Source organism: Notamacropus eugenii, chromosome 4 (genome assembly GCF_028372415.1).
Source record: "Notamacropus eugenii isolate mMacEug1 chromosome 4, mMacEug1.pri_v2, whole genome shotgun sequence".
Taxonomy (NCBI): Eukaryota; Metazoa; Chordata; class Mammalia; order Diprotodontia; family Macropodidae; genus Notamacropus; species Notamacropus eugenii.
In genome coordinates this window covers 318850348-318877233 of record NC_092875.1, presented here as the reverse complement: position 1 = coordinate 318877233, position 26886 = coordinate 318850348, and the positions used below count along the sequence as shown (strand labels likewise).

The window sequence follows — 26886 nt, the reverse complement described above, 5'->3', positions numbered from 1 at the left end:
AGATCCCCAAAGGAAAACTCCTAGGAATATTGTAGCCAAATTCCAGAGGTCCCAGGTCAAGGAGGAAATATTACAAGCAGCCAGAAAGAAACAATTCAAGTAATGTGGAAACATAATGAGGATAACACAGGATTTAGCAGCTTCTATACAGAGGGATCAAAGGGCTTCAAATATGATATTCCAGAGGTCAAAGGAGTTAGGATTAAAACCAAGAATCACCTACCCAGCAAAACTGAGTATAATATTTCAGGGGGAAAACTGGAATTTCAACGAAATAGAGGACTTCCAAGCATTCTTGTTAAAAAGACCAGAACTGAATAGAAAATCTGACTTTCAAATACAGAATCAAGAGAAATATGAAAAGGTAAGTTGAACTGTTTACATTCCTACATGGAAAGATGATATTTGTAACTCATGAGACCTTTCCCAGGAATACACATATATACATATATGTGTATGTATGTGTATATTATATATGTGTAGGTATATGTATATTTATGTATATGTATATATGTGTGTGTATATGTATTATGTATATAGACAGAGGGTACAGGGTGAGCTGAATGTAAAGGGACGATACCTAAAAAATAAAGTTAAGTGTTATGAAGGATGTACTGGGAGAAAGAAAGAGGTAGAATGTAGTAAAGCATCTCACATAAAAGAGACAAGAAAGAGCTTTTATAATGGAGAGGAAGAGAGGAAAGGTAAGAAGGAATAAGTGATCCTTACTCTCATAGAATTTGGCTTAAGGAGGGAATAACATACATTCAATTGGTTATGGAAATCTACCTTACCCTACAGGAAGAGAGGAGGGAAGGGAATAGAGGAGGGAGGATAATAGAAGGCACAGTAGACTGGGGGAAGGGGTAATCAGAAGCAAACACTATTGTGGGGGTACAGCTCAAGGAAGAGAATGGAATAAATGGAGGGTAGGACAGGACAGAAGGAAATGTGGTTAGTCATTCACAAGTTATGCAAGTGTTTTACATGGCTAGACATGTATGACCTATATTGAATTGCTTTCTTTTTCAATGAAGATGGGTGGGAAGGGAGGAAGGGAGAGAATGTGGAACTTAAAGCTTTAAAAATGAATGTTAAAAATTGTTTTTGCATGCAACTGGGAAATAAGTTGTATAGGCAAGGGGGTATAGAACTCTTTTTTGACCTACAGGAAAATAGAGGGGAGGGGGATGGGAGAAGGGTGATGACAGAAGCGGGGACAGACTGAGGAAATGAGTGGTTGGGGTGTGCACTGTCCTGGGGTGGGGGAGAGCTGAGAGATGGGGAGAAAATCTGAAATTCAAAATCTTGTGGAAGTGAATGTTGAAAACTGAAAATAAATAAATTATATTAAAAAAATGATCACTCAAGGGCTTCCCTCCCAAGTTTTAAGGACAAAGCAATATATTTTTTAAGTATTTGCAAACTCTGAAACACTACAGAAATGCCAACTATGTCCACCTTGTTTCTTTACTTCCAGACAGAGACAATGGAATTAGATTTTGGCAGAAAGTGGTACAGTGGATAGAGCACCAGGCCTGGAATCAGGAAGACTCCATCTTACTGAGTCCAAATCTGGCCTCAGACCCTTATTACCTGTTACCCTAGATAAATCACTTAAACTTATTTACCTCAGTTCTTCATCTGTTGCTGTGGTTCGTCTGTCATTCTGGAAGAGGACCAATGACATCAGAAGGGTAAAGTCTTGTCTTTCAAGTGAACTGGATTTACATGAGGCAGAGTTGTGCAATGTCATCAGCCTCACTCTCTCCTCCAGAGTCTTAAGTTCAGTGGAAAGCCATGGGTCAAGACTAATGGTAATGGTCCTAATTGCAGTGGGAGACTATGGTCTTCTTAAACTAAGGTCTTTCCTAGGCCTCAGTTTGTATGAGGCAATGCCCATTCAGTAATTAAAGGATAGGTAAGAACTGAGGCAAAAAAAAAAAATGGCCTAGTTTGCCTTCATAAAAGAATCAATCTGGAAGGGGAAGACCCTCAGAGTTTCTGGCCAGAACAGAAACAATTGCTATTTGCACTCACTCTAAATCATCAAAACCCAAAGAGCAAGTGAGGCTTGGGCTGGGACCTATTATAGGCCAGTGAAAGCCAGAGTGATTTGGGTTTAAAGGCATAGTCAAGTACCTCCATTCGAATCACAATGGGCTTTAATAAAACCTGGTTTTCCAGAGCTATATTTCAAGAATCATAAATGAGACAAAAGAGTTAATTGTCCCAGTTTATTGGGAAAGAAAAAAGTGATAGAATAAATAAAAGGAAAAAAAAGACATGCTGACCCCAAATCCCAGGACACCTTGCAAAGTATAAGGGATCAAAATTTATATTCCTTTGGACAGAGCACTCATATGTAAGGGTATGACTCCCCATATGAACAGAATTAGAGGAGAAGGAGGAGGAGGCAGAGGAGGAAGCTGGAGAAAATGACAAATCACTCTAATTTCAATATTTGTCAAGAAAACCCCAAATGGGATCATAAAGAGTTGGGCATGGCTGCAAATGACTGAACAACTGAAGATTTTCCCCTCATCTAGCAATGATACAAAAAATGATCTATTGAACTGAAAGAGCAATGAACCATTTTTCTTATTTTCACTAGACAAAGAATTTGTATTTGAACTAACAGGTCAAAGTCATTAAAAAATCATAAATGTATCTAGTAATTCAAGTTAAACTGGTCTACAAGTTCCCTGATGAAAGGGATTGTTTTATTCTTTGTACATGCAACTCCAATATCTGGTACATGGTGTACATTTTATAATGCTTGTTGTCTAATTTGATTAGATAGATATAATAGTCACTATGACTTATCTGTGGTTTGGTTAACAGTTGAGGGTTCCCTCTCAAGAGAAAAAAGTTGTCAAAATATGACTTTACAGGACAGTACCTCAGTTATCCAGGATACAAGGGTATATTATTGAGATTTTATAAGTACATGATGCATTTGAGGAATATTTTCATCAAAAAACTGAAAAAAAAATCATTTTAGCACTTAAAATAACAAGCCCTCAGTCAGAATCATAGAACTGTAGAGCCATGGAAAAAAGTAAGAAATCATCTAGTCTACTCCCTTCATTTTACAGATGGGAACGAGACAAAAAAAATAGGCTAACGTTGAAGAGGATGATATGCTACACTGTGTCAGTGAGATATAAAAATTGTATATAAATTTTGAATGACACTATCAAGTCAATGGATGTTGATAACAAAGATTTTCTGAGGTTAAGAAATACATTTAGGGGAAAAAAGCTGTGCCTCATCTCTGACCTAATAATTTAGTAGAAAGGATCTGTTATACTGTCTTTAGGATCAAATAACCACTTCACTCACTTCACCTTTATGAGAATAGCAAACGACCAAAAAGCAAGGTTACGGTAGAATTTTTTCAAGGAAGTAAGTTCTTGAGTGCTTTTATTTCTCTCACCAGACCACATTCCCTTCCCAGCTATTCTGACTCTCAAGTTTCAACTGCTTTTCATCCTAGAAATATCCTCAGTGCCTATGACTTTCTTATCCTGGAACAACCCTCCAACATGTTGGCTCCTCTTAGCTCCCCTCTTTCTTGTGCCTCCATTTTGGGGACAGTTTATTCATGCTTATGATTCTCTGGACTTCACCATCATGCCCAGCAGATAACTTCTACCACCTTCATAATATCCCTCTTTTCAGCTCCCTTTTGGGCACTGTTCTCCTCCTCAAAGTTAGAGACTATGTTTTTGCTGGTATTTGTATCCCTAATGCTTACCACATGCTTGGCAAACTAAATGCACTTAATAATGCTTATTCACTGACTGTGAGTGCAAAAATACAATGAAAACAATCACAAGAAAATGTGATTAAGCTTATACTCTTAAGAAACAGGTAAAATGTGAGACACCTTTGAAAACTCTATGACAATTACAATTTTGAATCACCACAAGTTTTGTGATATAAAAAATTTATACTATTAGTATACAATGATATAGTCAATCTGTCTTTAGGGTGTGTGATTCATTTACTAGCACAGAATCACCAAAACAGTTTCATTAAGCATTGTGAAAATGTTCAAGGGATATACTGTGCTCACAGTGAAGTTTCAGAAAAGCCAATAAAGTTCCATAATATCATGGTTTGTTAATTTCTTTTAATGGATTTATTATACCTTCTGATCCCAAAATCAGCTTTAAAATACTAACTTACCTTCAAGGCCCAGGCCCAGCTCAGTTACCTACATTTGTTCATAAAAAACATTGTGCTTCTTGAATTAGCACGGGACCAGAAAAAAGAACACCTTCTGATTTTTTCACTGAAATCACTCATATGGACTACAAGTTCGCGTGAGTTCATTTCATTCCCCTGAAGCTAAGAGATCACTCAGGTAGTGTTGGGGAAGGGCAGGAAAGCTTTAATAGTTAAATGGTGAGGGAGTTGGGGGAAGATGCAGAGAGGCTGCTGATGTTCAAGTTTCTTATCTGATTAAAGGAAAGAGCTTAACTGGCAAAAACCATATGCCTCCTTCCTGAGAACCTGAGCTTGTTGCAAAGTAAAGAAAAAAAACAGAAACATCTAGCTTGAAGATCTAATAATTACTGCACAGAGTTCCCTAGGATGCTTTAATTTATCTTTATATAATGAGAACATCACAGCTATAAACATTTTTATTTACATTTAACAACTGTTCTTCCTGAACATCAATATAATATTAAAAACCTAAATTTGAAGCCATAACATTTTCACATCCTGGCCCTTTTCAAGTTATGTAAAGATTGCCATTTCTTCTCCTAGAGGTTATATAACATTTTTGCATTTCTTTCCTGTTCTTTTACTAAAATTATGTTCTTCATCAACACCTATTCTTTTTGTAACAGAACACAAGAGCTGGAAAGAATCTGGCCACGTCACTCCCCTTTCAAAAAGCTCTGGAGGTTCTTCATTCATCAGGATCAAATATATTCTTTGTTTTTCTCTGTATCCACAGTGCCTAGCATATAGTATGCCCTTAATGGATGCTTGTTGATTGACTGGTGATGAGTTTCCTTAATTTAGGTAGCTGAGTTTTCAAATTAAATCTTTCTAGTTTAAATAGTATGTCAGAAACTGGGCACAGACCAATGCCTGACACTGTATACCAGAATAAAGTCCAATCTAGGTATAAAGGTTGATACTATAAACAAATCAGGAGAGCAAGGAATAGTTTATTTGTCAGATTTATGGAGAATGGAAGAATTTATGACCAAACAAGAATTTATGACCCAACAAGAGAACATTACGCAAAGCAAAATGGACAACTTTGATTACATTAAATTGAAAAGATTTTGCACAAACAAAGCCAATGCAACCAAGATTAGGAAGGAAGTAGAAAATTGTGATAAAGGCCTCATTTCTAAAATATATAAAGAACTGAGTCAAATTTACAATAATATAAGATATTTCTCAATTGATAAATGGTCAAAGGATATGAACAAACAGTTTTCAGAGGAAGAAATTAAAGCTATCTATAGTCATATGAAAAAATGCTCTAAATCACTATTAATTAGAGAGATGCAAATCAAAACAACTCTGAGGTACCACATCATACCTATCGGATTGGCTAACATGACAAAACAGAAAAATGATTAATGTTGGAGAAGATGTGGGAGAGCTGGAACACTAATTCATTGTTGGTGGAGCTGTGAGCTGATCTAACCTATATGAAGAGGAATTTGGAACTATGCCCAAAGGGCTATAAAAATGTGCATACCCTTTAACCCAGCAATATTACTTCCAGGGCTGTATACCAAAAAGATCATAAAAATGGGAAAATGATCCACAAGTACAAAATTATTTATAGCAGCTCTTTTTGTGGTGGCCAAGGACTAGAAATCGAGGGAATGCCCATCAATTGGGGAATGGCTGAACAAGTTGTGGTACATGAATATAATAGAATACTATTGTGCTACAAGAAATGACAAAAAGGCAGATTTCAGAAAAACCTTGAAAGACTTATATGAACTGATGTTGAAAGAATGAGCAAAATCAGGAGAACATTGTACACAGTAACTGCCACGGTGTGCAATGACTGTTTTTGACAGACGTGGCCCTTCATAGCGACTCAATGACCTAAGGACTCATTATGCAAAATGTCATCCATACCCAGAAAAGAACTATGGAGGAGACTATTTTCTCCTTAATTATGTTTTGTTTTTCTCATGGTTTCTCCCATTCATTTTAATTCTTCTATGCAACATGCCTAATGTGAAAATGTGTTTAATAGGGCATGTGTAGAACCCACATACACATGGATTCTTGATGTCATGCTATCTTTGATGCATGCTGTATTGAGGAGGGAAGAGAGAAGGAGGTGGAGAAAATTTGGAATTTCTGGAAGTGATTGTTGAAAACTGAAAACAAATAAATTAATAAATTTTAGGGAAAAAATCTTTCCAGTTTAGAAGGCCTATCAAAGACAGAGCAACGTTGGATTTTCATGATTATCTTATTTAACTTTATAAAAGATTTCTCAATGTTATTTTACTTTAAAAGTGAGATCCTCTAGAAAATGTAAGGTATGATTTAGTTCATACAAATCAATTTATGCTAACATCTTGAGTTTATCTTATGCCAATTACCCCACCAACTAATTCAGTTTAATCTTCTTTAATTACACTTATTTTTACCTTGTCTAATAAAATCTTAGATGTATGATGATTCAAAGTTCAAACAAATATTTAGGATGAATTCAGTGTATTTAGGTTAATATCTGAAATTAATTAGAAGACTGCCAAATACTTAAAAAAGCAAAATCAAAGAATGATAAAATGTAATTTGTTACTGTATTAACAATGTCAAGATCTGTTAAAAAAAAAAAAAACAACTATCTGAATGAAATTGTTTTTGTCTTCCCAAATACCTGTCTTTCTTACCTCCTAAAAACACAGGAAAACTGGGGAGTATGATTTTTATGACGAATAAAATCTTCAAAATAAGGTGCTCATATAGTCTGACCCCCATCTGTATTTGTTTCCCAAAAATTTGTAAAACTATTCATTAAGAAATTTTTAAATAATTATCAGCAATTACTCTACAGAAATTAAGCAGTGTATAACTTTGTTGGACAATCTTCATCAAAGGGCCTACAAAAAATAAACTATTATTTATAATCTAAGAATATTTCTTAAAGTAAAAGACTTTAATATGAAATGGAAAAAAATTCTGCTGTCCAACCATTCACATTGCTTCAATACAGGAATCCTCTGAATCTAAAATTGCACTGCAGGGGTCTAAGAGATGTTAGATAGCAATGCTTTTTTTTTCTGTATTATCTTTTTTTTAAAGCAGCACACTTAGGATTTAATGTCAGAGAGGTTCTTTCAAATATTGCATAGTACAGGATATCTTCAAGGTTAGGCCCAAGAATATAGGCTAAGATTCTGCTAAGCATATCCCTTCTATAACGTTGCAGAAATTTTTGTATTACAAAGCCTCTGACTGCTCTTGCTTCTTTTCTGGTTTGGATTTCTCCATCTCTGTAGCAAGTTAAAGGAATTAGTCTTTTTGGAAATAATACTAAGAAATAAAAAAAACATATGAAGAAGCTCCTCTCAATATAAAAAAAATCTTCAGTCTGTCAGAAGTCTATGATGTAACAGCAGAAACTATTGACAGTAAAAGAAAATGAGACCAATGACAAAATTTCATAGTACAAAAAGTTATCTCAAGTATGATTTTCTTTTTTGTTTGTCTCTGCCATCTTTCTTTTCCTGAAAATTAGTCCTTTTTATATCTGCTTAATATTGTGCAGCACATAAAGTTGGGAAAACAGGGATTTGTACTGGGAGAGGAGGAAAGGAAGAGGCAGATAAGGGTGAATTGCAGCACATGAAAAGGCACAAAAACCTACTACAGTACAGGAAAAGAAGGGAGGGTGATGAGCATTATTTGAACCTTACTCTCATCAGATTCAGCTTACAGGCAATAACATAATGAGGTATAGAAATCTAACTTACCATATAGGAAGTAGGAAGTGAAAGGGGAGGAAAATGGAGGGGGCTGATAGAAGGGAGAGCAGACTAAGGGAGGCTGTGGTCCAGAGAAAAACTCTGGTGAGGAGGGACAGGGAGAGAAGAGAGAGAAAAGCATAAATAGAGGGGAAAATAGGATGGAGAGAAAGACACAGAAAGTAATCATAACTGTGAATGTGAATGGAATGAACTCTCCCATAAACAGAAGAAGATAGCAGAGTGGGTTAAGAACCACAATCCTACAATATGTTGTTTATAAGAAATGCATCTGAAGCACAGAGATACACACAGAGTAAAGGTAAAAGACTGGAACAGAATATAATATGCTTCAGCTCAAGTATATAAAAGCAGGGGTAGCAATCCTGACATTAAACTGAAAAGTTTTTGCACAAACAAAGCCAATGCAACCAAGATTAGATGGGGAGCAGAAAGCGGGGAAATAATTTTTACAATCAGTGTCTCGCCTCATTTCTAAATTATATAGAGAACTGATTCAAATTTTTAAGAATACAAGTCATTTTTCAATTGACAAATGGGCAAAGGATATAAACAGGTGGTTTTCAGAGAAATTAAAGCCATCTATAATCACACAGAAAAATGCTCTAAATCACTATGGATTAGAGAAACGCAAACCAAAATGACTGCAGTACAACATCACTCCTATTAGATTGGCTAACAAGACAAAACAGGAAAATGATAAATGCTGGAGATGTGAGAAAATTGGAATACCAATGCACTGGTGGTAGAGTTGTGAACTGATCCAACTATTCTGGAGAACAATTTTGAACTATGCCCAAAGGGCTATAGGTCTGCATCGCAAAGAGATCATAAAAATGGGAAAAGGACCCATATGTACAAAAATATTTATAGCTTTTTGTGGTGGCAAAGAATTGGAAATTGAGAGAATATCCATCAAATGAGGAATGGCTGAACAAGTTGTGGTATGTGAATGTAATGGAATGTTATTGTTCTATAAGAAATGATGAGCAGGTATATCTCAGAAAAACCTGGAGAGACTAATATGAACTGATGCTGAGATAAACTGGGATATATCTGAATGCAAATGGAAGGATACTATTTGCTCTCCTTTTTTGTTGTTGTTTTATTTTGTTTCTTCTTTCTCATGGCTCCTCCTCTTAGTTCTAATTCTTCTTTACATCATGACTAATGTGAAAATATGTTTAATATGAATGTATAAGCACAGCCTATATCAGACTGCATGCCATCTTCAGGAGACAGGAGGAGAGTGGGGGGGGGGGGGAATTCAAAACTCAAAATCTTATGAAAGTGAATGCTGAAAACTAAACTAATTAATTTTATATTTTTTAAAAATACATAGATGAAAAACTCAGGTAAGTTGTAAATGTATCCACTCACTAGGAAGAAGGGTTGTTACAAATGGTTATAAGCATTAATCACTGTTCAAAATTATCAACCATAAGCCATCTGCAGGGACTCAGAAGTATCATTTGTTCTGATCATACCTCCATAGGGATCAACTTGCCAACTGATACAATCAAAAATTATGGCTGAAATTGCTTGGGAACATTTAGTTCTGCCACACACTATGCAGATAAAGCCTCTGTAGCAACATGGAAAAGTTGGCATTTTGTTTTGTGAGATCAAATAAAAAACTGAAACAAAGTTTTACTACAATAAAAACAATAACTTTACTGTATGTCATTGCTTGTTTTAAAACAATTATAAACAGCAGCAAGAAAAATTTCCATTTTAAAACACTGTAAGATTTACAAAGCTCTTTCCTCACAACTGTCTTGTGAACTAGATATTATAATCTGCATCTTATACATGAGGTTAACTGAAGTGCAGAGAAGTAAAAGGTCACATAGCTAATAAGTGTCAAAGCTGAGACTTGAATCCAAGTCCAATGTTCTTTCCATTACACCATGATACAGTGAAATGCTCAGAAGTATGGTACTATGTTAGCAACAAGGCAAACAATGATTGGTCCCTTTTATGAAAAGGTTACCCTACATTACAAGCCTTAGGTAACTACACAAGGTCTATACAAAAGCACCCTACAGCTCTATGAAGCTCCAAAAGAAACTGTTATTTTTATTTGATTTGGTTTTATTATCTGAGTCATAATACAAGTTTCACCTGTATACCTAATATATCTATCAAAGTTTATTGTGTAGTCAATACTGTACTAAATATTATGAGAAAATCAGACATAAGATCTGGAATTGGATTTGATGTAGCTTACAATCAAGTTGGGAGGGGTAAGCCTAAAACAGCAGAGAAAAATTTAAAAAGCATAAAATTAAGCTCTAAATTATTTGCTAAAATCTTATGCACAACATCATTCAAGTTGAGAAGAGGAAGAGTAGTGGAATAGGCTCAATGGAAAAGATGAGACTTGAGCTGGGCTTTAAAGAATAGTCAGGGCTTAGGAGCCACCTAAGCAAAGGAACCCGAGGAAAGAACCAGAGAATTGTTCAACTGAGCAACTTAGATTTTTTTTAAAGTAATTCATGTAAGACAGAAGCAAGATCAGGTAACAGACAATGAATATGCTGACAAATGAATATAAGTGTAATGCAAAAACTTGTCAGAGGCAGAGCCAAGATGGTGGTATAGCAGGAAGAATATAGTGAACTCCTATTCCCACTTCCAAAAGTCCTCCTAACAGGAAAAAAAGTCATACTGATGGAGAAATCCAAGGGGAAAAAAAAAACAGTGAGTCATTTTTTTCCAGCCCAGGGGACAGACAGAGAGGTCTGCAGATACTAGAGATGAGGTAAGGCCAAGAGTGGCTGCATGAAGCACTCCAGCACAGGCAAAGGCTGTGTGCACTGGAGCAAGAGGAGGTCCCAGAACTATAACAGGATATCATGACCTTTCACAGGTAACAGGTGGAAACAGGTACCAATAGGCAGTTATCACTCACTACTCAGGTTCCAGGTCACAGATCAGGGCACCCTATACAAAGAAGGGTACTGCATCTAGTATTCATAGGTCATTATATCCTGTGCAATGCATAAGAAGTAAGATCAGAAGCAAGCAGTAACTGTGTGATATGGACCCCAGGAGCAGAGTAAGTTCCTTGCTCCAGCTTCTAGTCGAATCTGAAGCCCAAGTAGAAATAACCAGAGCAGGCTGATATTGTCTGACCCAAACTCAGGTCAAGAACTTGCAGAGCTCAGACGAAGAGTGCGGCAATCAGACTTTGCCCTGGATCAGAACACTCTGAAAGTACTGAATCAAGCTTACTATCCCTAGTCTGAGATCTCTCTAAGATACTAGAATAACATAACACTTAACCTCCCAAGAAAGCATCAGCAAGACCAGTCCTGACTTTCCCTCCAGAAGTGCACAGAGCCTGGCCCTAACAAAAAGTCCAGAATAAGAAAGCAGTATCAAGAATGAACAAAGGAAAAAAAATCCCACTTTAAAACACTATTATGGTGACAGAGAAAGACTTCAAAACAACTACAAGCAGAGTCTCAAAGGAAAACAACACTTAAGCACAAATTCAACTGGAATTTCTGGAAGACATGAAGCAAGAGTTAAAAAATAAACTTTTCTTTTTATAAATGAAATGTGAGTGAGAAAAAAGTTGTTTTAAAAAAATGAGAGCTATGGAAGAATTAGAAAAAGAAGTTGCAGCTTGGTACAAAAAGTATAATAAAACCTTGCCTAAACAACAAACACCCTGAAAATTCAAATGGACCAAAATGTAGCCAATGACTCCATGAGACAACAAGGAGTATTAAGACATAATAAAAAATTGAAAAAGTAAAAGCAAATGTAAGGTATTATAGCAAAGACAACTGACCTGAGAAACAGATCAAGGAGAAAAAAATTTTAAGAATTATACTATTTGAATGCCATAACCATAAAAGGAGCTTAAATAAACTGTCCGGATCTCTTAGAATTAGAGGGCAAATTGGAAATGGAAAGAATACATCAATCATCAACTGAAAGTAGCCCCAAAAGAAAAACTATAAAACATTATAATCACACTCGAGAGATTCCAAGTCAAAGAAAAAATACTGAAATCAATCAGAAAGAATTCAAGTACCAAGTAGCCACAGTCTGGACCACAAATGATTTAGCAGTCACAACTATGAAGAAGTGAAATATTATATTCCAGAAGACAATGGATACAGGTTACAGCCAACAATAACACCCCCCCCCCAAAAAAAAACCTGAGCATAATAATACATGGAAAAATGGATTTTTAAGGAAATAGTAGACTTCTAAGAACTCTGGATGAAGAAACCTGAGCTTCCTAGAAAGTCTGAAGTCCAAACACAAGAGTTAAGAGAAACATAAAAGGATAAATATGAACAATCATCATGAACTAAACAAGGTTAAAATGTTTACATTCTTAAATGGGGAGAAGCTACATAAGGTACCCTCTGAGCCCTATCGTCATTTTAAAGGGAGTCTATAATTACAGAAAACCTGGCAATGCTTCCATTATGTTTTGATGATCTTAAAAGAAAAATGGAAAGAGAAAAGAAAAACACTGAGAGGAGGGAAGGAATCTGGGGGAAATCATTTCACATAATTGGCATGTACAAGCAGAAGTCTAAACAAACAAGGAGGAAGGTGGGAGTAGGGGGTAGGAGGGGCTTACACTTAAACCTCACTCTCATCCAAATTGATCAAAGGAAGGAAGAATACACACACACAAACACACACACACAGATCTGGGAACAGAAATTTATTCCACTCAACAAGGAAATAGAAAGATATTTGAATTAGAGAGGAAGTATACTAATGGAGAGATTAGTCCTCAGCAAAACATACTCTAAGAATGTATACATATGTCCTTTTTTGAGGTGAAAAAGAATGGTAGTGTGAGAGCGAGGGTCTATCAATTGGGGAATGGCTAAAAAAGTCATGGTATATAAATGTGATAGAATACTATTGTGACATAAGAAATCATGGAAGAGATGATGTCAAAGAAACCTGGAAAAGATTTATATGAACTGATGTAGAGTGGAGTGAAAAGAACAGTTTATACAGTAATATTTTAAGAACAAAAAACTTTGAACGACTAAAACTTTGATCTGTATGAGTGGAATAGATTCAGTGAAGACTTCTCAGAGTGTGAATTCTTCTCCCAGGGGGTAAAGGAGACGGAGAGGCTCAGGTTACAGCACCTTCAGAGTTGAGCAATTCCCATATAAGGATATAGACTATGTAGTGTATTAGGATCTCAATGATTGGATAAAAATCGCTAACTTTTCAATGCCTAACCTGCATGTGCCTGAGCAATAGGTCCTCAAACAGATGCAACTCATTTGCATGTACTCTCAATCTGCTCATTTGCCTGTATCTCAATCTGCCTTATTAGCATGTACTCTCAATGCTTCATTTGCATATGCTGACATGTATTTTCGGGGGCTTTGTAACGGACAGGGGGGTGTGTTTGGACTGGATTTCAAAGGGATTGGCTAGATTTTGCGGCTAGAATGTAAGACCATATTTCTCAGCCAATGAGAATAATGATCAGTGGTGGGAGGGGTTTTTTGCGTTAGAGTCTATATATATATCACTGCTCTGCCTTTGTCTTTGGCTTCCCTGCTCCAGACTACCTGGTGAAGGGATTGCCCAGCTTCTCAAGAATCGAATAAAGGAACTTTCTGTTAACACTTTGAGATGCCTCTGAGTAGTTGAGTAGGGGGTCTTGCCATCCCATATTATACAAGTTTAATTATCAACCACAATTTCTGAGGACTAAAGATGAAACATTCCATTCACTTCATGATTTAGAGGTGACTTAAGAATATAGGATGTGGGTGTTTGTGTTTTCCATTCAGTCATGACCAATGCAGAAATTTGTTTTGCTTGACTACACATCTTTGTAACACAAAATAGACAAAAAAGACAAGTGAATAAAAGTTTTAGGAATTATCAAACTCTGACTGAGTGAAGATTGGCAAAGGAGTTTAAGGACAACAATAAGGGATTTTTTTTGTTACACTGAGAGAGAAAACAAGATTCAAAAAGGTTAGGAACATTTGCTTGAGGGGAAGGGATGATAACACACCAGAGAAAAGACAGAACTACTTAATTCTTATGTTGTTACACTGCTAGTGAGCACAAAAATGACCATCAGGGAGTTTATACACAAAAATAGGTAAGGAGAGAACAAAAGAGAAGTTGGCTGCCCTTGATGAATTGAAGTCACTTCACCCAAAAGAACTGGCAGATGTTACCACCAAGTCATTTTCACTGATATCTGAAAGATCAAGGACACAAGACTGGAGAAAGGCCAATGTCCTGATTTTTGAAAAGGGGAAGATATTGACTTTGATTCCTGAGAAAATTCTTGAAAGCACTATTGAAGACGTTATTGGTTAATGTCGAGAAAGAGAAGAAAGGATTACAAAAAGCTAGCATGGCTTCATCAAGAGCATGGCATGCCTGAGTAACTTCATTTTCCTTTCTGACAGGCTTACTAAACCAGGAATTGAGGAGAATTCTTTGAACACAGTTTATCCAGATTTCAGCAAGGATTTTAATAAAATATCTTTTCATATTCTTATGAAAAAGAGAGAGAGATACAGGTTAGAGAATAATATAACTGGATGGATTCAGATCTGATTGGATGGCTAGACTCAGAGTGAAAGGTTCAGTGTCAACATGGCAACCTTCAGGGAAGTACATCAGGGATCTGTACTTGGATCTTTGCTTTTCCACATTTTTATTAGTGAGTTGGGTAAAGGTACAGATGGCATGTGCATCAGATTTATAGACGACACAAAGCTTAGGAGGATGGTAAATAGCCTGGATGACAAAGTTAGCATCCAAAACATCCTGCCAAATTATGTAGCACTGAACTGAATTTTAAAAAGATGAAATTTAACAAGGATAGGTGTCTTGCACTTGAATCAAAAAAATCTGCTCTGCAAAGTAAGATAGGGTAGGTATAAACAGACAGCAGCTATTCTGTAAAGGACCTAGGAACTTAAAGATATTGCAATCCTAGCACGAGTGAGCAGTGATGTGATAGCCAAAAAAGGCTAATTCCATCTTGGTCTCGATTAGAAGACATCTAGCTTCTAGGAACAGGGTGGTGATTTCCTTGTAATCTATACTTGTTAAACCTTACCTGGAGTATGGTGTTCAATTCTGGGCCCCATAACTTAAACAGGACATTGCTCAGCTGGAGGCAATGTGCAGAAGAGGGCAGCTGGGATGGTAAAGGGCCATGAGCCCATGCCACATGGGGATAGTATGAAAAAATTAGGCATACAAAATCTGGGAAAAAAAGGCGGCTATGGAAAGAGAAGAGAAAAAGGCACAGGACAGACACTTCATGTATTTGAAGAACTCTATATGGAGGATTGTAGTTGTTGGGCCCCAGAGGGCAAATCGGCAGTAATGGACAAAACTCACAAAAAGGCCAATTTAGACTTTTTTTCCAGGTTTGTTGATAAATAGATTATTTCTTCATTGGCAGGCAACAACAAAAATCACCAGTTCACTACAAATGACAAAACAGCTTTCACAAAATAGCATGCTAAGACTCATATAGAAGACTCATTTATACCACCAATTCAAGCTTGTGGTATGAAAGAAAACAGCATAGAAGGATTACGGAAATTTGGAGACTACACATATGTGTGTATACATATATATGTCCAACATCTCTGTAAGAAAGTACTGCATAATAAATTTAGGGATACACATACATACACACACACACACACACCCCCCTTATATACATACATAGTGAGAAGCAAAACAGAACTGGCTTCATGACAGAAGTCCTGGTTTTAAGTCTCTTCTCTGATACACCCTGGCTATGTGACTATGGGCAAGTTAACTTAACCTCTCAGTGCTCTGGGCAAACTAAAACTATAAATTGCAGGGATGGTACCAATTTGAATTGGCAAAAGGAGTTTCCACATCAAGGAGAACTCCACACCAATAAAATCACAAGTCAAGTCCCTATGCTTATACATATCTTACTATTACAAAAAGATGCAGGACTCATTTTGCATTTTAGAAGCAATTTTGTGGGTCAAGCTATGTAAATATTACAGCAGATGAAGATGAGGGAAATTGGTATTGAGCAATTTAAAAATGTGCTGCAGCAAACCTAGTATACATATAATTTTTACCTAAAAATGATTGCAGATTCGGGGAAATATCAAGGCACACAGAAACATGTATGAACTATCAGTCTCTTCAGCAGCTCTGAGACCCTGTGAAAGTGATACTCTGGCTCCCTCTCCCCAACTCTGCCTCCATCTCTTTGATTATGCCATTTCCAGTGCTTAGAATGTCTTTCATTCATGCCATCTCTACTTACTAAATTCTTACCCATTCCTCAAAACTCAGCACAAATGCCACCTCCTTCATAATACTTTCCTTAGCATAGGTGGGAATTATATTTCCTTTCTCAATATTATTATTCCTTTCTTAAACCTTATTGCTTTATTTGTTCCTTTGTTGTATACTTAGGTTCAATTTTGCATATCATTTGTGTATAGATGTCATCGTTTCCCAAGTACAATATAAACTCCATGAAGGCAGTACCCTCTTGTTTAATATTTGTATTATCCTAATGCCTAATACAATGCTCTGAACATTGTAGGTATTTCATAAATATTTGCTGAATTAAACTGAGTGGAGATACATACACTTATTAGAGGAATTAAGTAATAACTGACTTTTAACACCATGACCATAACTTAGAGACCCTTTTCAAAGTTGTCACTCCAGGAGGCTATATGCTTACTCAAACATATTGTCATTGCCCAAAACATCTATGGAATGCCTCTTTTGGAACAGCCTTCAAAGATGTTCTTTTGAATACTCAATAACAGCAAACAAAGCAGCGAGGGTGGATCTGATTTTAGTAAGAACCCTTAGAATCTCTTAGAAACAAGTCCAGTGAATCAGGTGGGCCTTCAACCTGAGTTTTACTATTCCTGCTATAATAAGTGTGACTCTAAGGTCATGAGACTTTTTCATGTGTTTCTCATTAACTGGCTTTGAAGGCAATTTCAAAAGAGCAGTCTTTGTTCAAAAAAAACAAAAATGCACTGTTACTTATAATCATACCTCATATACTTTTGAATTGCAAAGCACCTTTCTTTTTCTGTCAAAAGTGTTTTCCAAAATAATTCATTTAATTCTCAAAAGTATGGAACAAGCAAATGTTATCCTCATTTTTTTTTAAATGGCCTAAATCAAAGCGCAGAGGGTAAATAAATTGTTCTTATTATCCAAAAGAAGCAGAGTTCTGATATGTTGCCATTCCCCATTTAATATACTATGATGAGTTTCATACCTTAAGTATTTAAGCTTTATACTCCTTGAAAAATGGCATTATAAGGGTACAAGGTACTATTTTATTATTTATGGAAGGGGCCATAAAATATTATTGTATACTTAAAATACTATGGAGGACTATTTAAATTGCTACAAATTCAAATACAGGCCTACATGGGGCTGCTGTTTCTTCACACATGCAATGACACTTAATTCAAGGGGTTCTACTTTTTTCTCAGATACACCCACCAGCACAAGACCTATTTAGGTAACACTTGTACAAGAGATGGCATTTTGACAGGAACTTTCTATAAGTAAATACTCTTTCATTTTATTTTAGGAAAATTTCCATTTGAGGAATAAAGTATTCATATGAAATGTAGATGCAGAAAGTGAGACAGAGAACTTTGTTGGAAAAATTACAGAAGTCAAACCTATGAAGTTTCAGAAACTTGATTCATTTAAGCGAGAGGAGAACAGAAAATCAATAATATAAAAGTTAATCTGCATATAATTCCAAGATGATTCTTATGGAAAAGAAATTAAATTTGAATGTCTAATTGTGATTCACTAATTCAATCAAAAGATGATTTTATGTACAGTACCAAAGGAAGCCAAGGTATTCCCCCTTTCCTTTCCAGCTATTGATCTATCAGTAGTTTTGACTGTCTATATCTACTAGCTGTTCAACAGATTCAGATTAAGTAGGTGGGAAGCTGTATAGGACATAACATATAGCATAATATGAGTCACATTTTAAGCTAAGCTTTAAAAAGATAAGTATTATATATGTGTGTGTGTGTGTATACATATATGTATGTGTGTGTATATATATGTGTGTATATATATATATATATATTTTAAAGCCAGAAATTTCAAACATCATAACAACATAGGGATTCCCTTTGTTTAAAAATCAAATGAAAGTCTCTAGTAGACAGCACTGCCAAGATGGGAGTCAGTTTTTATATTTTGCCTGGGACACGTTAACACTTTATCCTAGCTATGCTCTCCAGTGTTTTACTCACTTAGTAAGAGGAATATCTTGTTGAAAGAAAAAAAGAGTGAAATGTATCCTTTGTCTGTATAGTTTTCACAGAGAAAGCAATCATCTTTAAAAGCGAACATTCAGGAGATTAATCAAGAACACATACCTTTTGTCTGGGAAAAGTAAAACAATGGTGACTTCAAACTCATAAAGTACTGTACCACCTCAGAATACTTGTCCCTTTCAGAGACAACACTCTGAAGGTCTGTCATTTTCTCTATTAAGAACCTGGATAACTTCAACTGAGTTGAAAAAATGAAATACACAGGCAAGGCAAAGGAAATACATAACAAAGACTGGAGAAATAACAGAAATCAACTGTAATTTCAATATTCGGTGCTTTTCCAGAGACTAGGTTGAGCACAGGCCTGGGAATGAGACAAGTTCTAATCACAGCTTCCAGAATGACTGGCGGCGTAGCTTTGGTGCTTACACTCTCTGGTCTATAAAATGGGGTAATTTAATAGTAACCTGCCTACACAATTCTCCTTTGATGTGAACTAATAAATGATTTCGCAGGGCAATACTTTTAAAAGACTAATGCTCTAGAAATATTATGTATGGTCCTCCAATTAAAAAAAAAAAAACCAACCCTCCAAACCCACCCACTTTGGAGCCTACCCCATACCAAGTAATGTTGTTTTTTGGTCTTTTCCCCTCATTCCAGTTCCTCCCCTGGGTAGCCTAGGTGATGATCTGTTCTGATGCCGAAGTCGCCAACAAAAGCGATTTCAAAGGAGATGTGAAGCTGACCAGCCAAGACAAAGTGGATCCGTCGGTGCCCTGCTGGGGCAAGGACCGGGAATCAGAAGGAAGAGAAACGTGGCACTGGTGTTGGTGACCCGCCTCTAGATTAAACTGGATCGAATCCCCAAACCCCACCGGGCTTTCTGCCCGGCCGCCAGCTCTGCTAGCCTCCTGGGGCTCCTAGGCCCCTGCCCCGGGCATGGGTGCCCCGGTGCCCGGGTTTCACCTTCGCCTCCTCAAGGGACTCCCTCCCCAGGGCGCCAGCTCGGGAAGCTGAAGCCCCAAGTGCAAAAGTTGTTCGGGGCGTCGGGGTCAAGCGCCCAGAAGCGGGGCTCGGCCCCGGGCCCCGGAGCTCCCGCACCGCCCCCTCCTCCCGCAGCCGCAGCCGCAGCCGCGGGCCCGGGCCGTGGTGGCCAGCGTCCGTTAGGAGCGGCGGACCGGGGCGGTCCGGCCCAGGCCTGTCGCCCATCGCTCCGTGGCCCGCCCTTACCTGACCCTTCCGGACCCAGAGATGCTCGGGCGCTCTTGCGGATGCCCCCAGCCCCCGCCTCCGCCGGAGCCTGGGCCGGGGGCCGAGAAGCCAGGGAGCGGGGTGAGGCGACGGCTCGGGTCCTACAGCGACTCCCGCCGTGGCGGTGCCGGTTCGGAGAGACGGGAAGCGACAGGAGTCAAACGCAGCCGAAAGCGCTAGGGCGGTCTCGGCGGCCCGGATCCCGAGCTAGGGAGCGAGCGCAGCAGGCGTGCAGCCCCTGGCTGCGAAGGCGCCGCCGGAGGCCGCCACCGCCGCCGCCACGCCCACTGCACCCCGCCCGCCCAGCACCGCCAGGCCTGCCCCCAGCGGGGTCCGCGCCGCCGGGGCTCAGCCTGGGAACCAGGCGAGGGGCACGGCCCAGGCGGCCCTGGGAGACTCAGGGTTTGGTTTGTCGCCTCTCCGGCCCTGTTACCCGTGCAGCTTCTCTGCCAGTGCTCGGTGCAGCCTCGCCCCAGTCCAGAACGAACTTGCGAGGCTTGTCAGCTTCTGAAAGACGGGAGGGGAGAGACTGTGCGCGGAGCCCCTGCCCGGCGGTCCGGCCCTCGGCTCCCACTTCTTTCTCAAGTCCTTTTATACTTGTACCACGCTCCCACGCCCCGCAGCTGAGCAGGCAGGGTTCCCCTCGTGCAGCTCCCACCGCGAGGACGGACGTCCAGCCGTTCACGTCCTGCAGCCATGCCCGCGCAGTAGCCTCTCACTCCGCCGGGTGATACAGTGGTATTCTTAAAGCACGGCTCAGATAGGCCATACCTTCCTCAGGAAACCCCAGCGGCTCCCCGAGACCTCCAGGAGCAATATAAATGCCTGGTTGTCATTTTATAGGATCACATACGAACAAGCAGCCCTGCCCCCACCCCCTGAGCTCTAGCTCTGGCGCGGTCACTCTAGGAAAGGGAGCCAGAGGAGACCTCACCTGGCAGCCGCCTCTTCGGGTGCTGGTGACCCGGCTCTTCAGGGGTGCAGCCACACGTACCGAAAACCTAGGCTAGGGAGAACGGCCAGATCCTCGGCATCACCCGATGGTTTAGCGCAGGAAATGAATAGAGTTTTATTTAGTTAGTTTTTTATTTCATGGAAGAAACTATTAAAATCTGCTTTGCTGCTGCATGCTCAGGATCACTGGGGTTTGGGGTTTTTTTTTTTTACTTAGATTTGCACTTGAAGCTTTCCATTTGCATGGTGTTCTCTGTATACAATATAAGCTCCTTGAAAGCAAGGACTGTTACTTTTCTAATTGTATCCCTAGCCTTTACCACTGTTCTATTTGTATCCTGAGCCTTTGCTACTGTGCTTTACACACTAAATGCCTTGCCTTACATAATAAATGCATTTTCATTGATTTATGAGTAAAATACTCGTTATCGAATATTCAGCATCCATTTACAGCTGGAAGGAATTTTAGGGATCTTCTAGTCCAATTAAGTAACTTTGACCACTGTCATCCAGATAATAATAACAAAGTCAGCTTTGGAACCCAAGTCCTCTGACGCTTTCATTGGTCCTACCATCCTACCTTAGTGCTTCTCCCTTTAAAGCCTTTTACAACTTCTCTCCAAATTATCTTTCCTTTTTTTTTTTTTCTTTTTACCATATTATTTCCTCTTATGCACACAATTGGTCAGCCAAATTGGCCTGTAATGGACAGACTGAGACAGGCAGAGGCAAGAGTCAATTGAGAATTTGGGAGCATCTTTATCAGCCAGCGGCTGTCCTCCGAAGAGGCAGCCCTGAACAAAGGTGTGTGTGCCTTTTAAGCATCTTAGCACTTCCCGTTACAGCCTTGTGGTTCCAATAGCACACATTTTTCACAGAACAGTTTTGACAGGGGTTCCTAGGTGCTGCTAGGCAAGGGGGCACAACAGAGAGGGGGGCCCAAGCAGATGCTAGGCAAAGGGGTACAACAGAGAGGGGGGCCCAGGCAGCTGCTAGGCAAAGGGGTACAACAGAAAGTGTAGCCACTAACAGAAAGTGGCTACTAGGCCCAACCCTGCCTAGAAACTCAACGGACATTTCTCAACCCAGGGGCTCTGGGGGGGAGGGGAAATAATGTCCACTTCACTCCCCCTTTTTCATGTAACTAGTTTAAACGAGGGACTCATCAGAGTCCAAAAGGGTATATCCACGCCTTGCGTCCTGCGACCTTAACCACTGATAAATTTGACAGGATCACTTGAAAAGGCCTGGTCCACCGAGGTTCAAGCGAGGATCCCCAGGGTAGTTGTTGCTTGATATAAAGATTTGAGAGCACTCTGGACCTCGCGTGGAACCTGTAAGGACTTAAGGAGGGCAACATTAGAAAAGTTGGGAAGCCAACACCCAGAATTAACAACTCAAGGAACAACCGGGGGGCTACTCCGAATATGATTTCGAAGGGGGCCAGAGAGAGAGCCATGGGATTGGGGGAGGGGGGAATACACCTATCCCGAAGCAGGGCAAAAGGAAGGAGACTCACCCAGGTCTCGCCAGTTTCAACCTTTAGCTTGGCAATATGCTCCTTCAGGGTCCTATTCATCCTTTCTACCTGGCCTGAACTCTGAGGCCCAAGTACATGTACTCAAGCACCCCACCCTGTCCCCCTTTAAGCAGATGGGACCCAACATATTTTGGGATAAGGGATGAAGGTCTCAGCTTCTGAAACTGCTTCCTGCTGAGACTGGACTGGACGTAGAGCTGACCCTGCCTCACAGGGTCCCAGCATTGGAGGGGCTGGGTCTTTAACCAGTATGAGGAACTTGACGATTCAGAGGGTGATAGGGACGTGCCTCCATCAGGTCAGGGAACCTGGTGGAGGGAGGCAACTTACAGACCCTAATGCAGAGAATCCCACTTAATTGCTCATGTGGCTTTAGAAAAGAGGGGAGGGGGAGAAGAAAGACAACAGTACAACAAACAATGGGGAGATTTGAGTGACTTCCAGGTTTCAGCTACAGCCCACAGCGCTTTCACAAAGAAAGCTGGTAGATGGTAAGGGGGGGAAACTAACCGACCGTCCACAAGCCCTGGATACCTGAAACTCAGGTATCTAAGGAGAAAGGCCTTATGGAAAATTAAATACAATCTTCACATTCTTTCCCCTATACATTCTTCCCTTCATCTATCCCCTTTATTTACAAGGGGACTATCCCATGTTATAAGTACAGATACAGAAATTTAAGATACAAAGGTAGATCAATGAATTATCTGTTCAGAGGTTCCATCTCATCTGGGAAGAGACATCATCTGATGCAGTTTTCTGATCTAGATGCTCCTTCAGTCATCTTCAGCACAGCATCTCTGCACATTCTTTATCTTCTGGTAGAAATCTGAATGTCCACTCTCCTACAAAGCTGACCTTAATACCATTTCAGATGACCATTCTTAAGCTTTATACCTTTATCACTCTACAAAATCAAAATTGGGACTTTGGCCAATTGTCATATTTAAGAAATCCACATTAGAACCCAGTAGTTACATCGTACATTTACATCTAGATCTAAAGTCCTAAACCTGATAGCTTAATTTTAGACAACCTCAGATGTTCCCCTACCAACAATCTGTTATTTCATCAATCTGATATTAAACTTACAAAACCTTTGACTATAGGAAATTGCCATTAAGAATAGGGACATTGAAGGGAAACAACATCTCCCTAACTTCATGTCAATTCCAGGCAGGAGCAGATTGTCAGCTGGCATTCAGCCAGGCTGAAAGTCTGCCACGTGTCAGTGGGGAAATTGAGTCAGGAGAATCCTACCCCAGCCCAGGCTGAACAGCCGTTCTCCCAACTTTACTATCACAGGCTTACTGGCATCATGGATCAGAGGCTCAGACCACCTTTCTTGCTATCCACACCTGGAGTTAGACTCAGAAGAACAGTCAGTTAATAGTCCCATAGAATCTTAAAATAGCAAGTTCCAATAATCAGGTTTCAGATATGACTATAATTTCACATTGGCTAAGGAACATCCTTGACTCTGTTTGAATTCAGGTAGGGGTGAAATTTTCCAATCATGCAGTATCTGTCTTATAGCCAGACTCAGGAACAGTCAGGTGGGAACGATTCCTTTATAAAAGGACACAGTGGAGAAAATGACCAGGAGGATCCCATCCTAGATTGAGTCTAGAATTGTCCCCTCGGTGTTTCCTTTCCAGATACAAATTTCACCTGATAATAGTACAGGAATCAGGATCACAGTCCCTCTGAGTAACTTGTGGCATATTCTTTCAGATACTGATTTAATGTAGACAGCTATACCCAAATTCAAACTTAAACAAAAATATTTATGGTCCCAAATGCTTTTACCTTAAACAGCAAATTTCACTAATCCCAACTTAAAGCCAAATGCAGTTATTCATATTCCCATGGAGTTGAAATAAGCAATGAAGATTAACAGGACTCATATACATAAGAGATTTCATTTCAGATCCTTCCTTCTCAAATTTAAAACTTGTCCTGATATAAAAGCCAATTGTTACAACTTTTGAGCACGTCACATTCATTGTTAATGAATTATATAAGCCAAACAATTTTCTTAGGACTGATGACCATGTCCACATGAAAGGGGCCTTGGCAGTTTTACAAGATAAAAGGAATTGGCATGGATCCCATGCCTGCCAACCCCAAACATACAGGAGGACTGTTCTGAATGGGCAGAACCACTCTAAATAAATTATTACTCCATTCATTTCTTTCCACACATAGTAATCAATTAGCAATTTTAGGTTTAGCATTAAAACAGCAGCTTTTTAGCTATAACTTTTTTTCAACAGGCAAAGGTGAAAATACCTGGTTTTCTGAATAACATAACTGACTTTACACAATTTTTCCAATATCTTTTAGTTTCAACAAAATTCAGATTACAAATTGCTTTCTCCAACACCCTTTCTGGATTATTGATGGTTCTAACTTTTACTCAAGAAAATTTTGCATCTGTGTCCACTCCTTAAAAATGTTTTTGAAAGAAAAAGTTGTGAAACTGCAAGTGGAAGTGAGGGAGACTCTGGAACAAAGTCCAGTGGCACCTAGTCTCCCTCCTTTTCACTTGGAAGTTTCACAGCCCTATCTCTGAGGTATCTTTTTTTTTTTTTTTTTTTTTTTTTTTGCCTTCTTCCCCATGTGTGGGGAGGCTTTAGAGAGACCTTAGGGTTAGGGCGGGGAATCAAATCTATCCAGATGCCGATATATGGGATCTGATCTGGATGGCCCGGATCCCCATTCAGTATTCTCCGCACCTGTCCTGCAATGGATTTATCAAAAAGTCCCCTCGGGTGGCCAATCCACCCCGAAGGTGGGCCACTCTTGTTGACAGAGTAAAGTTAATTTCTCCTTGGAGACTGTGTACCCATAACCAGCTGCAGTTTGTTGGAATTGTTTAAAACACTTTATCATGAACTGCAATGGGGTCTCGGGACCTGAATGTCTTTGGCCCATGAGACCGGGAAAAGAGAGTAAGATACAAAGTCCAATTAAACTGGGGGTCAAATAAAAACACAAAACAAGAGACTGACAAAATGCATGGACACAGTTAGACAGTCCGGACTCAGACAAAAAACACAAAACAGGAGATAGTCAAAATGCAGAATGCAGACTCAGTCAAGCAGTCCAGGACTCTCAGAAACCCAAAATACAGGAGAGTCTACACAGGACCTCACGCGGCGTCCCACGGAGGCCAGTAAGGGCATTTCCCGCTGCGTCCAGCCTCGCCACTTACTCTCCAAGAGTACTCACCTACACAGACAGGGTGCTCAAAATGGCCAGATCAGAGGAATTTTGCTACCGGGAGCCTGGTTCGCATGGCTGTGCTTTGAGATCGGGGCCGGGGAACATCAATCCCGGTGGCCACCCCCTGAAGTCAAAGCACAGTCCGGCCGTCCAGGGCAGACAGTTTGCCTGTGCACACAGAGCCAGAGGCTGTCTTGGCTGAAGAGAAATCACAGGCAGGTACCTGTGCACACAGAGCCAAAGGCCATCTTGGTGGGACCTCCAAGTGTAATGGACAGACTGTGACAGGCAGAGGCAAGAGTCAATTGAGAATTTGGGAGCATCTTTATCAGCCAGCGGCTGTCCTCCGAAGAGGCAGCCCTGAACAAAGGTGTGTGTGCCTTTTAAGCATCTTAGCACTTCCTGGTACAGCCTTGTGGTTCCAATAGCACACATTTTTCACAGAACAGTTTTGACAGGGGTTCCTAGGTGCTGCTAGGCAAGGGGGCACAACAGAGAGGGGGGCCCAAGCAGCTGCTAGGCAAAGGGGTACAACAGAGATGGGGGCCCAGGCAGATGCTAGGCAAGGGGGCACAACAGAGAGGGGGGCCCAAGCAGCTGCTAGGCAAAGGGGTACAAAAGAAAGTGTAGCCACTAACAGAAAGTGGCTACTAGGCCCAACACTGCCTAGAAACTCAATGGACATTTCTCAACCCAGGGGCTCTGGGGGGGAGGGGAAATAATGTCCATTTCAGGCCTTCTTACTGCTTTTCACATAGGATACTACATTTTCCTGTCTTTGTACATGTGCATTAACTGTCCCTCATGCCTAGAATGCCCTCTGTCCTCACCTCTACTGCTTTGAATCTCTAGTTTCCTTCAAGATTCAATTTAAGTACCACCTAAGGGAAAAAAAAAAAAAAACTTTCTTGATATCTCCAGGGGCTACCAAAATTATTTTGTATCTGTTTTGTAATCTATTGTACATCTTATGCAAGCTTCCTGAGAGTAGGAAGCATTTTGTTTTTGTCTTCATATTCTATCACAGGACCTGGCCCCAATTAGATTATAAACTCCTTGAGTTTCCTTTATAGTAAATAATAAATTCCTGTTGATTGATTAATTGCCTGCTTCCATCCCCTCTATAAATTTCTTAATGTTCTTTCTCCAAAGGGTACTTTAGTTCTTGTAGGGAAGCAAAATGCATGTGGAGCTAAGGAGTGAATATTTTGCTTTAGTAGCAATTCTCATATTCCAGTGTATTAGTAACATCTAAGTCTTTTGTCTTCCTTGAACTCTCTCCAGCATCTGACATTGGGAACTACAGCATCCTACTGGACACTGTCTTCTCTCTTGGCCTTGTAGATGTTTCCTGTCCTATTTTAATCCCAATATGACTGCTCCTTCTTTGTCTTCTCGACTAGATCCACATTCTTTTCCCAGTTATTTAACATAGTGGTTAGAAAGTGGCCTCAGTTTGGTAAAGGAAGCAGTGAACTGAAGTCCTGATTTCCCTGTACATAGTATATTAACTAGCAGAAAGGTGACTGTTTAAGGCTATTCATATTTGGTCTCATACCTCTTACATGAACTGGACATTTTTGGAGCTATTTCAAGTCTATTT

General features: G+C 39.6%; 1 protein-coding gene across 15 annotated transcripts in view; it reads right to left on the bottom strand.

The window, feature by feature from the left end:
• The window catches only part of RNF180 (ring finger protein 180), a 285964-nt gene extending 261639 nt beyond the window's left edge, over positions 1-24325 (bottom strand). For 8 of the 15 annotated variants that reach the window (XR_011966184.1, XM_072605050.1, XM_072605040.1 and 5 more), the window contains exon 1: positions 18932-19060. The gene's annotated coding sequence lies outside the window, so the exon portion shown is untranslated. Of the gene's footprint in view, positions 1-18931; positions 19061-19540; positions 19665-20495 lie in introns of those variants that run through there. The other 7 variants (XM_072605042.1, XM_072605047.1, XM_072605055.1 and 4 more) reach the window with 5 other exon arrangements.
• Positions 24326-26886: the final 2561 nt, after the last annotated feature.